Raw genomic sequence first — 9599 nt, 5'->3', positions numbered from 1 at the left:
TGTCCAGAAACAAGATTAGGAACTTAGATTCTGATGCCAAACTGGATTATTGACCCCAGATTCCCCAGATTTTGCTTGCAATTGGAAAAGATGTCATCATTTAATTGAATTCAAGTCTAATTCAAGTCATCTAAATCAGTTTAGATGGTTGGATACATTTCACAGCTCAGTTCCAGCTTTTACATAAAAGCATGATGCAGAAATTTAATCTGCAGGATTCCTGCTGTATGTAAAACACAGTCACTGTTAGCAGGACCCCTACATTACACATTTAGCTAAGGTTAGCTTCAACTGTCCTGTCTAGTAGCTGCTAGGATCGACTCCAAATATAGAAAAAGGATCGAATGGATATAATAATAGTCTTGTTAGTTTGGGCTTACCTTTGTGTTACACACAGTTTGGGCTTGAGCTGCGCTCCATATTAGTATGTGATCTGCCATTTTGTTAACCTTTGTGTTAAACCTTCATCTCATGTGTTGGGCTAGCATAGGCTATTCGTCTGTGACTGTGGTCACATAGCTTATTTGGAACTGCTGCACCTTTTTGTTAGGTTAGTTAACACACCGAGTTATGTGCACTCCTTGTTTGTCTACCTCTTTTGTATTATTCGGCAAGTTTTGTGTATGGTTTTAGATTTAACCTTTTGTATTCCTTTCAGCAGTTTCACTAACCCTAACAGTTGTATATGTTTGATTTCAGGTTTTTATTTTTTATTTATGCTTCTGACAATAAAATGTGCTGTGTTTCACTTTTACATCCGTCCATGACGTACCTTTGTGTTGCGCCCACTCATACCCATGAATCGGGACGTAACATAACGAAAAAGGAAAACCTCCCTAACTTAATTTAAACTCTTAACATTTTGCTAAACATTGGAAATCTAGAATGGAAATAAATGCTGGTGTTTTGTTTTCTGTAGGGAAAAATAAATTATAAAGTCACAAAACATTAATCATTTAATGTTTAATTGGGATAATTAAAAAAGGGTAAACATAGGCGACTAAACAGGATTCACACACAAACTTCGATGAAAATGGTTTAATTACTAATCAAAGAAGCAAAGTGGAAAAAATGAAAAAAAAAAAAAAATAACTGTTTCATACAATTTAATGACTCAATTTTAAAACAGAAATGAAAAAGTTAAGTTTAATGTGCTCACATTTTTGGGGTGTATTAGAAATCTGGCAATTTACAAACAAGCCCAAAACAAATTAGGTTTCAGATACGTCTGACTGACACAGACCTGGTCAAGTTTCAGTCCCACTTTACACAAACCATAGAAGTAGAGCTTCCGGCAAAATGTGCATAAACCTTTTACTGGCAGTGTATGTATGTTTCCCACAATTGAAATGATTAATTTCAGAGCCATATTCATGCTTCCAAATGACCCAGTAACAAAGTTCATTTGTACCGTGCTTTACTTTTAATCTATTTAAACTCTTCACAATTTTACAATATTAATGACAAGAAACACTACGAATAAAGTTCAGCTGTCAGCCCTTTTAGCTACTTTAAAAACAAGAAAATATATGAAACTATTCTAATCCTAACATATGGCCTACCATGATCACAGGGAGAAACTCAGCTAAAAGACTTTACTAAGCACTGGCACTGAAACAAAACACAGTTCAAACCCCAGCCAATTATATGGGAATGTTAGAAGAACATGAGAAGAGCACTGTCCACTTCAGAGCTGTTGCTAATTTCTTCACGTCAAGCAAACCTCACAAACAAGGTGTCATGAAAGCAGAGATGCTGCATATTACAGAAACATATGTCTCATCACTGTTAGCTAGCTGCAAAAGAGTAGCATAGAAATAATAACAATCAGAAATCATGTCTTTTGCTTTTATGTGGTGAAAAGTTTGATTCCAGCTCTAAAAACTGCTAATGTGTTCTCTATGACTCTGTTTGAAATGAATAATGAAGGTCCTGCTAGTTTCCATGGAGATGAAGGAGGTTTTATAGTGATATTATCTTGGGCTTCTCTTCTTTCAGGATCTTCATGGTGTTTCTAAGCTGAATTTAGGGGCTGTGCCTCGTTTCTCCTGACTGACTGTTGAGTCACTAATCAAAATCTGCTGATTGGTTCCTGAGATATTTACACTTCTATTAAAATTGTGCAGATTTTTTTTTTTTTTTTTTACTTTTATTTGTGCACAGCAACTGATTGTTGATTCCTAATTCCTGGATGAATCGGGCTGCTATCCTCACTGAAGGTAATGTTTTCTTTTAGAAGGAGATGACATCCAAATATTCAGCTGTGTTCCAGATCTTTCTTCCCTTTAATTATACTATTTTTACAATCTATCAGAAAAAGTGGCAGCTTTAATTTATTTAAAGTTGTTTTTCTCATTAGATGCTTTTACACACTAATTTTCCTGCTTTGTGAACAAACAGCAAAGGTAGCACTAAACTGCTGGGCAGATTAAACCACATGCCAAATGAGTTGAGCAAACATTTATCACTTTCATCCGATGCACTCTTCACCACCCAAATTATATCCCAAGCAAATCTCATTACCAGCACAACCAGTATGGCCAAAATGGTGAACAAGGCTCTCTGCTTTGATTGGCTAATCTTTTTCCGGACCCTACCGTGTTCCCCTGGGCTTTGACGAATCAAAACACAGACTGCAGAAATGCTGCAGAAAAACACAACCGCTAAGGATAACGTGAATAGGCAGAACCCCCAACCAACAATGGTTAACTTTAGTTCCATGCTCATCCCCACAAAGCAAAGCAGCCAGACACAAGCAGAGCCGATATTTCTGATTCTGATCCATTTTTCATTTTTCAAACTCATGTAGATGATGGGATGAACGACAGCCAGGTAGCGCTCCACACAGGTCAGGATGTGAAAGAACAGCTCTCCATACCAGGTGAAAATGGCAAGAAGAATTGACACTACCATGGTGTTCAAGTTCTTCATGTAGATCCCACAAAAGCTGAAAATACACGCAATGATGGAGATCAGCTCCATGATGACCACTTGGTAGGTGAAGCAGTCGGTGTGACTCATTGCACCAGCTGATGAGGCGAGGCACTTTTTCCTCCATAGCTGGAGACCATGGTACAGAATGAAGATGCAGAGAGGAAGGAGGAGGAGGGTCCTGGTGATGATGAAGGCTGTGAAGATGAAGGAGTATGGTCTGGAGATGAAGCAATAAAAATCAAAGAGGAGGTTGGGGTTGAAAAAGAAGCGGTGTGGAGGAGGAAAGGAGTCATTTAACAATGTTGTCAACATATCTAGAGGGGAAAAAGAATAAAATAAAATGGATTAGACATATAAAATTGCTTCAACTGTATGTTGGTTATAGACAAGGGATCTCCACTATAGGTTGTGGAATATTGCAAGATTTGGTATCGACCTGATACCCAGTAAATAAGGGCTAGATTAATCTGTGGAATTAAAGCAATAATTTTTAAAGTTATTACTCACGCCATAAAAATAAAAATTTGGCATTGTCTCAGGAAGAGAAGCAGATTTGGGGCATGTAAATGCCATATTACAGCAGTTTTCACAACAGTATCAATTGATATCGATACTAACTTTGGTATCGACTGATATCAACATTGGTATCAATCTTGTCAATATTTGGATCAACTCAGCCACCACTACTCACCAGCCATGTGAAATTCTGAGACCTTCTATAAGAAATCTACAAACGTATCTTTTAGTGTTGAAATTCTATTATTAAATTCTTTAATGTACAATTTTTGGAAAAAAGTTTAATATCTAAAGCAGTAAATTTGAATTAAAATCTTTAAATAGGATGAAAAAAATGAAATCTAAGTGTTTGTTTCTACTTAATTAGTTACCAGAAATAATCTGAATCTTAATCATTTTAATCATCAATACTGACATTTATGAATAAACAGTTTGAAACAATTTTCTGGTTCCAGAATCTCATAGTTCCCCGTGTTTTATCACAAGTTCCTTCTCCAGCACATATAAGCTGGCCTCCTGGCCCTCACAGACCCTTAGTAGAAAACATAACTAGTCAGTTTTAGTCAGCAAATTATACTGAGTAAACTCCTGCTGTAGTTTCCTAATTCCAATCAATAACGTTTACTGCTTGCTGTTTAACACACCAAAAACTCTTGGTAAGCTAGGTAGATCTAAAAGTTCTTGCATTGCTTCCTGTTCCTGGAATGTCCTTCAGGACCCCTTAGTAACTTCTAACTTTGGCCACTTTAAAGCTTTATTAAGAACTAATTTAACTGAAGTCTGTAAATGCTGCTTTTTAAAGGACTTCATGTGTTCTGTATCTGTTTTATGTAACTATTTTATTGTGTTATGTTTTATATATGTTGACTGCTATAGCGTGCTTTCTTTGCAAGGTCGTCCTCAAAAAGAAACTGTAGTCTCAAGACACTCCCTGATTTTAAAAAAGGTTAAATACAAAAATACAACAAATGGGATTTTATAGACTTTTGTCTGTTAGACATGAACAATTGAAAGCTGAATATCTCCTAAAATAAAGCATCGTTCTTAATTAGGAAATAGTAGGGATTTTTTTGACAAGATACTTATTAGATGAACCAAAAATTTGATCTATCTTTAATTTTCTTATCTAACCAATAATAAGTGATATTATGTAAAGGACACTCACCTCCTGCTGCATTACACTATCTCAGACTGCTGGAAAATGATGTCTGATTAAATCTACCATACTCAAAAACATCAGTGTGTTTGTGTAGCAGGTAGAATAAGCGCTGGGGAGTTTTTGCATGCTGTAAAACAAACCTGCAATTTGCCAGTCTTTTCATGCGGTCCATTTCTGCAGGCAAATATACTAATCACTGTATTTCCAGTGAGGCTAGAGCACAGGTTAATGACCAGAGCACAGCATCAATGTGTCTCGTTCCAGAACACTGAAACAGAAATCCATGGCATTGTTGCAATAAATAAAACTTAACAACAGATCAATTTCATCTAATTAGCCCTTGTGGACTAAACCTGGACATCTCTGCTATAAACAAGGACTGGTGGGTCTAAAACAGCTGACTTTCTATTTTATTCAAAACACATATAGTTCATGTCCTCATTTTGTTTCATGAGGTGTTAAACAACAAGGTTAAAAAGTCACAATCGTCCAGTTGGCATGACTTTCTGCATAGTTTCATGTTATTTTTATATGTATTATTATACATGTATAAGCCATTGATTCTAATGGCTAATCTAATTTTAATATTTTAGCATATGTGCCATTTTATTCTGTACATATTTTTAAAACATTCTTTCACTTCAAAGACCTGTAGTACAGTAAATGTGACAGCAGATGGCGGTATTTAACTTTATCACAGAGAAATATTTCATTCATCAGATTCCCAGAGCCATGATTTGGCATAATAATCCACCACACTTTTTTTTGAGTGAAGGTCACATTTCTGGTTAAATATGTACAGATAGCTAACAATGAGGTGATCCATATCCACAGCAAATTTATATATATATATATATATTATGATGGGACATTTCTTCAGTAGAAGTCATTTTTTCAATTTTGCATTGCTTTTGTTTTTTCTATGTTTTGTGTGTTTTCTTTTAATTTGTAGTTATGTAAGTTATTCTAGTTATTCTTATTCTAAAAGAAATTGCATTTGGCTGCACTTGCAGGAGAGCTGCTTTAACAATTTTGCTTGCACATGAACAGGATTTGGTTACAGGACTGCTTTATTATTTTTATGTTACAAAACGTTACAAAAAAGAAAAAAACATTTGGGATTTCATAAAAACTGCAGTTCAGGAAATGAGAAAAGATTTATATTTTGGAAAAAAAAAGTACAACAAAAGATAAGTGACATGTTTAGTCAGATCAAGCTATTTTCATCTTTGAACACTTGAGGGTGCTGTACAGTATTTCAGTGACAGAATTGCTGTACTCTAAGACAGGGCATTGTGTTTTGGTCCCATGAGGTACGCAGTCCTGCGGGTTACCAATGTGTCCCTGCTTGTGCACACCTGACTTAACCTATGAAGCCTATGAAGTTCTTCACATAATTCAGTAACTGAAGATGCTGCCAATAAGGTGATTTAGGAAGAAGGAGGGGGCATTGCATCTTGATCTTTGTACAGAGGCTCACTAACAAGTTAATGAATAAATGTGTAAAAGATTAGGAACCTGATGCTGACATATATTAAGAATTTGAAAAACAAAATAACAAATGTGGGAATATTTTTTAAGTGCACTGTGTAAGAATTACTGATATCTAGTGGTAAAGATGGGCACAGCAATGTCTGCAGACCCAAAGACCCGCAGATTCAGACCTGCAGATCTAGACCCGCACTTCAACCTTTGTCTATTTCTTGACAGCAGCTTCTATTCCATTGTAGTTTATTATGAATGATTGGAGGTATTGAACAGGAATGTCATTATTTAATACCCTCAAACTATTTTGCAAACAACGAAATAAAGGTAATGAAATGAATGTTAAGACGAAAACACTTATAAAAGCTTACATTTGTTTACATTTTCCAAAAGGCAGAAATTACAGAAACACATGCAGTTTATACATTTTGCTAAAAGTTTATTTTGTATCATAACATATTCAAAATATTCAAATGAAAGTTTCATTTAGCATTTCTATTATAAATCATGTATGTTTAAATCTCTATTTGTATCTACAGTGTGTGCAGAATATTTTGACCACATCATCCTCTTTATGCATGTTGTTCTACTCCAACCGGTACAGGCTTGAAAGCCTACTACCAATTAAGCATATCAGGTGATGTGCATCTCTGTGATGAGAAGGGGTGTGGTCTAATGACATCAACACCCTATATCAGGTGTGCATAATTATTAGGCAACTTCCACTCCTTTGGCAAAATGGGTCAGAAGAGAGATTTGACGGACTCTGAAAAGTCAAAAATAGTGGGATGTCTTGCAGAGGGATGCAACACTCTTAAAATTGCCAAGCTTTTGAGGCGTGATCATTGAACAACCAAGCGTTTCATTCAAAATAGTCAACAGGGTCGCAAGAAGCATGTTGAAAAAACAAGGTGCAAAATAACTGCCCATGAACTGAGGAAAATCAAGCATGAAGCTGCCAAGATGCCATTGGCCACCAGTTTTGCCATATTTCAGAGCTGTAACATCACTGGAGTGCCAAGAAGCACAAGGTGTGCAATACTCAGGGACATGGCCAAGGTAAGGAAGGCTGAAAAACGACCACCACAGAACAAGACACACAAGATAAAACGTCAAGACTGGGCCAAGAAATATCATAAGACTGATTTTTCTAAGGTTTTATGGACTGATGAAATGAGAGTGAGTCTTGATGGGCCAGATGGATGGGCCCGTGGCTGGATCAGTACAGGGCAGAGAGCTCCACTCCGACTCAGACACCAGCAAGGTGGAGGTGGGATACTGGTATGGGCTGGTATCATCAAAGATGAGCTTGTGGGACCTTTTCGGGTTGAGGATGGAGTCAAGCTCAACTCCCAGTCCTACTGGCAGTTTCTGGAAGACACCTTCTTCAAGCAGTGGTACAGGAAGAAGTCAGCATCGTTCAAGAAAAACAGAATTTTCATGGAGGACAATGGACCATCACACACATCCAAGTACTCCACTGCGTGGCTGGCCAGAAAAGGTCTAAAAGAAGAAAAAATAATGACATGGCCTCCTTGTTCACCTGATCTTAACCCCATAGAGAACCTGTGGTCCCTCATCAAATGTGAGATCTACAGGGAGGGAAAACAGTACACCTCTCTGAACAGTGTCTGGGAGGCTGTGGTTGCTGCTGCACACAATGTTGATGGTGAACAGATCAAGACACTGACAGAATCTATGGATGGCAGGCTTTTGAGTGTCCTCGCAAAGAAAGGTGGTTATATTGGTCACTGATTTGTTTTTGTTTTGTTTTTGAATGCCAGAAATGTATATTTGTAAATTTTGAGTTGTTATATTGGTTTCCCTGGTGAAAATAAATAAGTGAAATGGGTATATATTTGGTTTTTGTTAAGTTGCCTAATAATTATGCACAGTAATAGTCACCTGCACACACAGATATCCTCCTAAGATACTAAAACTAAAAAAGCCCCACTCCAACTTCCAAAAGTATTCAGCTTTGATATTTATGTCTTTTGTGTTTATTGCGAACATAGTTGTTGTTCTATAATAAATTTAATCCTCAAAAATACGACTTGCCTAATAATTCTGCACAGCCTGTATATAATATTTAGAGACTAGCAATGCAGCGAGGACAAACCTGTCCATCTGGACAGATGCAGGATCTGCTGCAAAGACTTTCTCTGTCCTTTCTGACTGTGACTGTGATATTTACATATTGTGAAAAATTCTTTCTGTTTTTTAGCTTTATGAGAGATGTGTTTGATTTCCTTATTTTCACTGCAGATTTCCCTGATTTGTGACCAGTTAATAAAAGATTTCAAACCATTTCAGTGTTTCAGTCTTTACCTCAAATTCCCACAACAAAATGAGGACCGGACATCAGGGACCAGATACTTTCTGTTCTATGTTTAACAGGTTTGAAGCATATGTGAATGCTATATATGAATTTAAACAATAATACATATTTCTCTGTAATAAAGTTTAAGAAACATTGAATTTAAACAAACTTCTGGTTTATCCTTAGTGTTTAATAGTTTGGTGTAATAAGCCAAACTGTTCGGTATTTCACAGGAACTAAATCTTTCAAACTATAAGAATTTATTCTGTAATAAACCTACAAAGTACTGATTTCCAGAGGAAAATTCTTAAGTGGGAAGATTCAGGAACAATTACATACAGTATTTTTAATTGCGTGCAAATCAGTGTTTACTTTAAGATTATAACTTCTTATAAAGCTTTAAAAGTGTGACTTTTGAGAAAAATAGATATTTAAGTTAGATGCTGACTTGGTGCAGTTTCCAGAGCATTTCTTCTGCTGCTCCAGAAATGCAGTTGCAGTTTTAAAATTATCCAGAAGGTGGCACTGTTTCAAAAAAGGGTCTAGAAATGGGTCCAGATCTGCAGGTTTGAATCTGCAGGCCTTCAGGTCAAGCTCAGTTATGAATGGACAGTGGCTGTCAGTGGCCAGAATTCTTCCAGACATAGTCATGTTTTCATCTTAGAGTGGATCCAATGGCCAATGGCGCCACAATGACTGCACTACAGATTACATCTTAAGAATCGTGTACATGCAGGCCTGGACTGGCCCACGGGAGGAGTGGGAATATTTCCAGTGGCCTGGGGCCTTAGTGGTGACTAGCATGCTTGTCAAAAACACACAAATGACAATTACCATTAAAATGACAGTAATAAAGTTTTTCTTTGTTGAATACTCAATATGAGCAAAACAAAAGGAGGTGGAACAGCCAGGAGAAAGAGGAACGATGTGGTGTAAATGGACTTAGTGAAAAAAAGAGGAAATGCGATGCACAGAGTGATTAAAAAAGTAAACAGAGGCAGGCAAATGTTAGAAAGTGTTTAATAAATGAGTAATACAAGAGACGCAGCAAGTGTGTTAAACGCTGCAGACGTGTATCTAAACATAACATAATGATCACTAACTGGAATTCTTCATGGCTGTTTTATGCAGCTGATATAATGACTATTACTTTGTGCTGTGCAAAACCTTTTTCTCTTGAAAATA

Source organism: Melanotaenia boesemani, chromosome 5, assembly GCF_017639745.1.
Source record: "Melanotaenia boesemani isolate fMelBoe1 chromosome 5, fMelBoe1.pri, whole genome shotgun sequence".
Classification (NCBI taxonomy): Eukaryota; Metazoa; Chordata; class Actinopteri; order Atheriniformes; family Melanotaeniidae; genus Melanotaenia; species Melanotaenia boesemani.
This window is presented reverse-complemented; position numbering follows the sequence as displayed.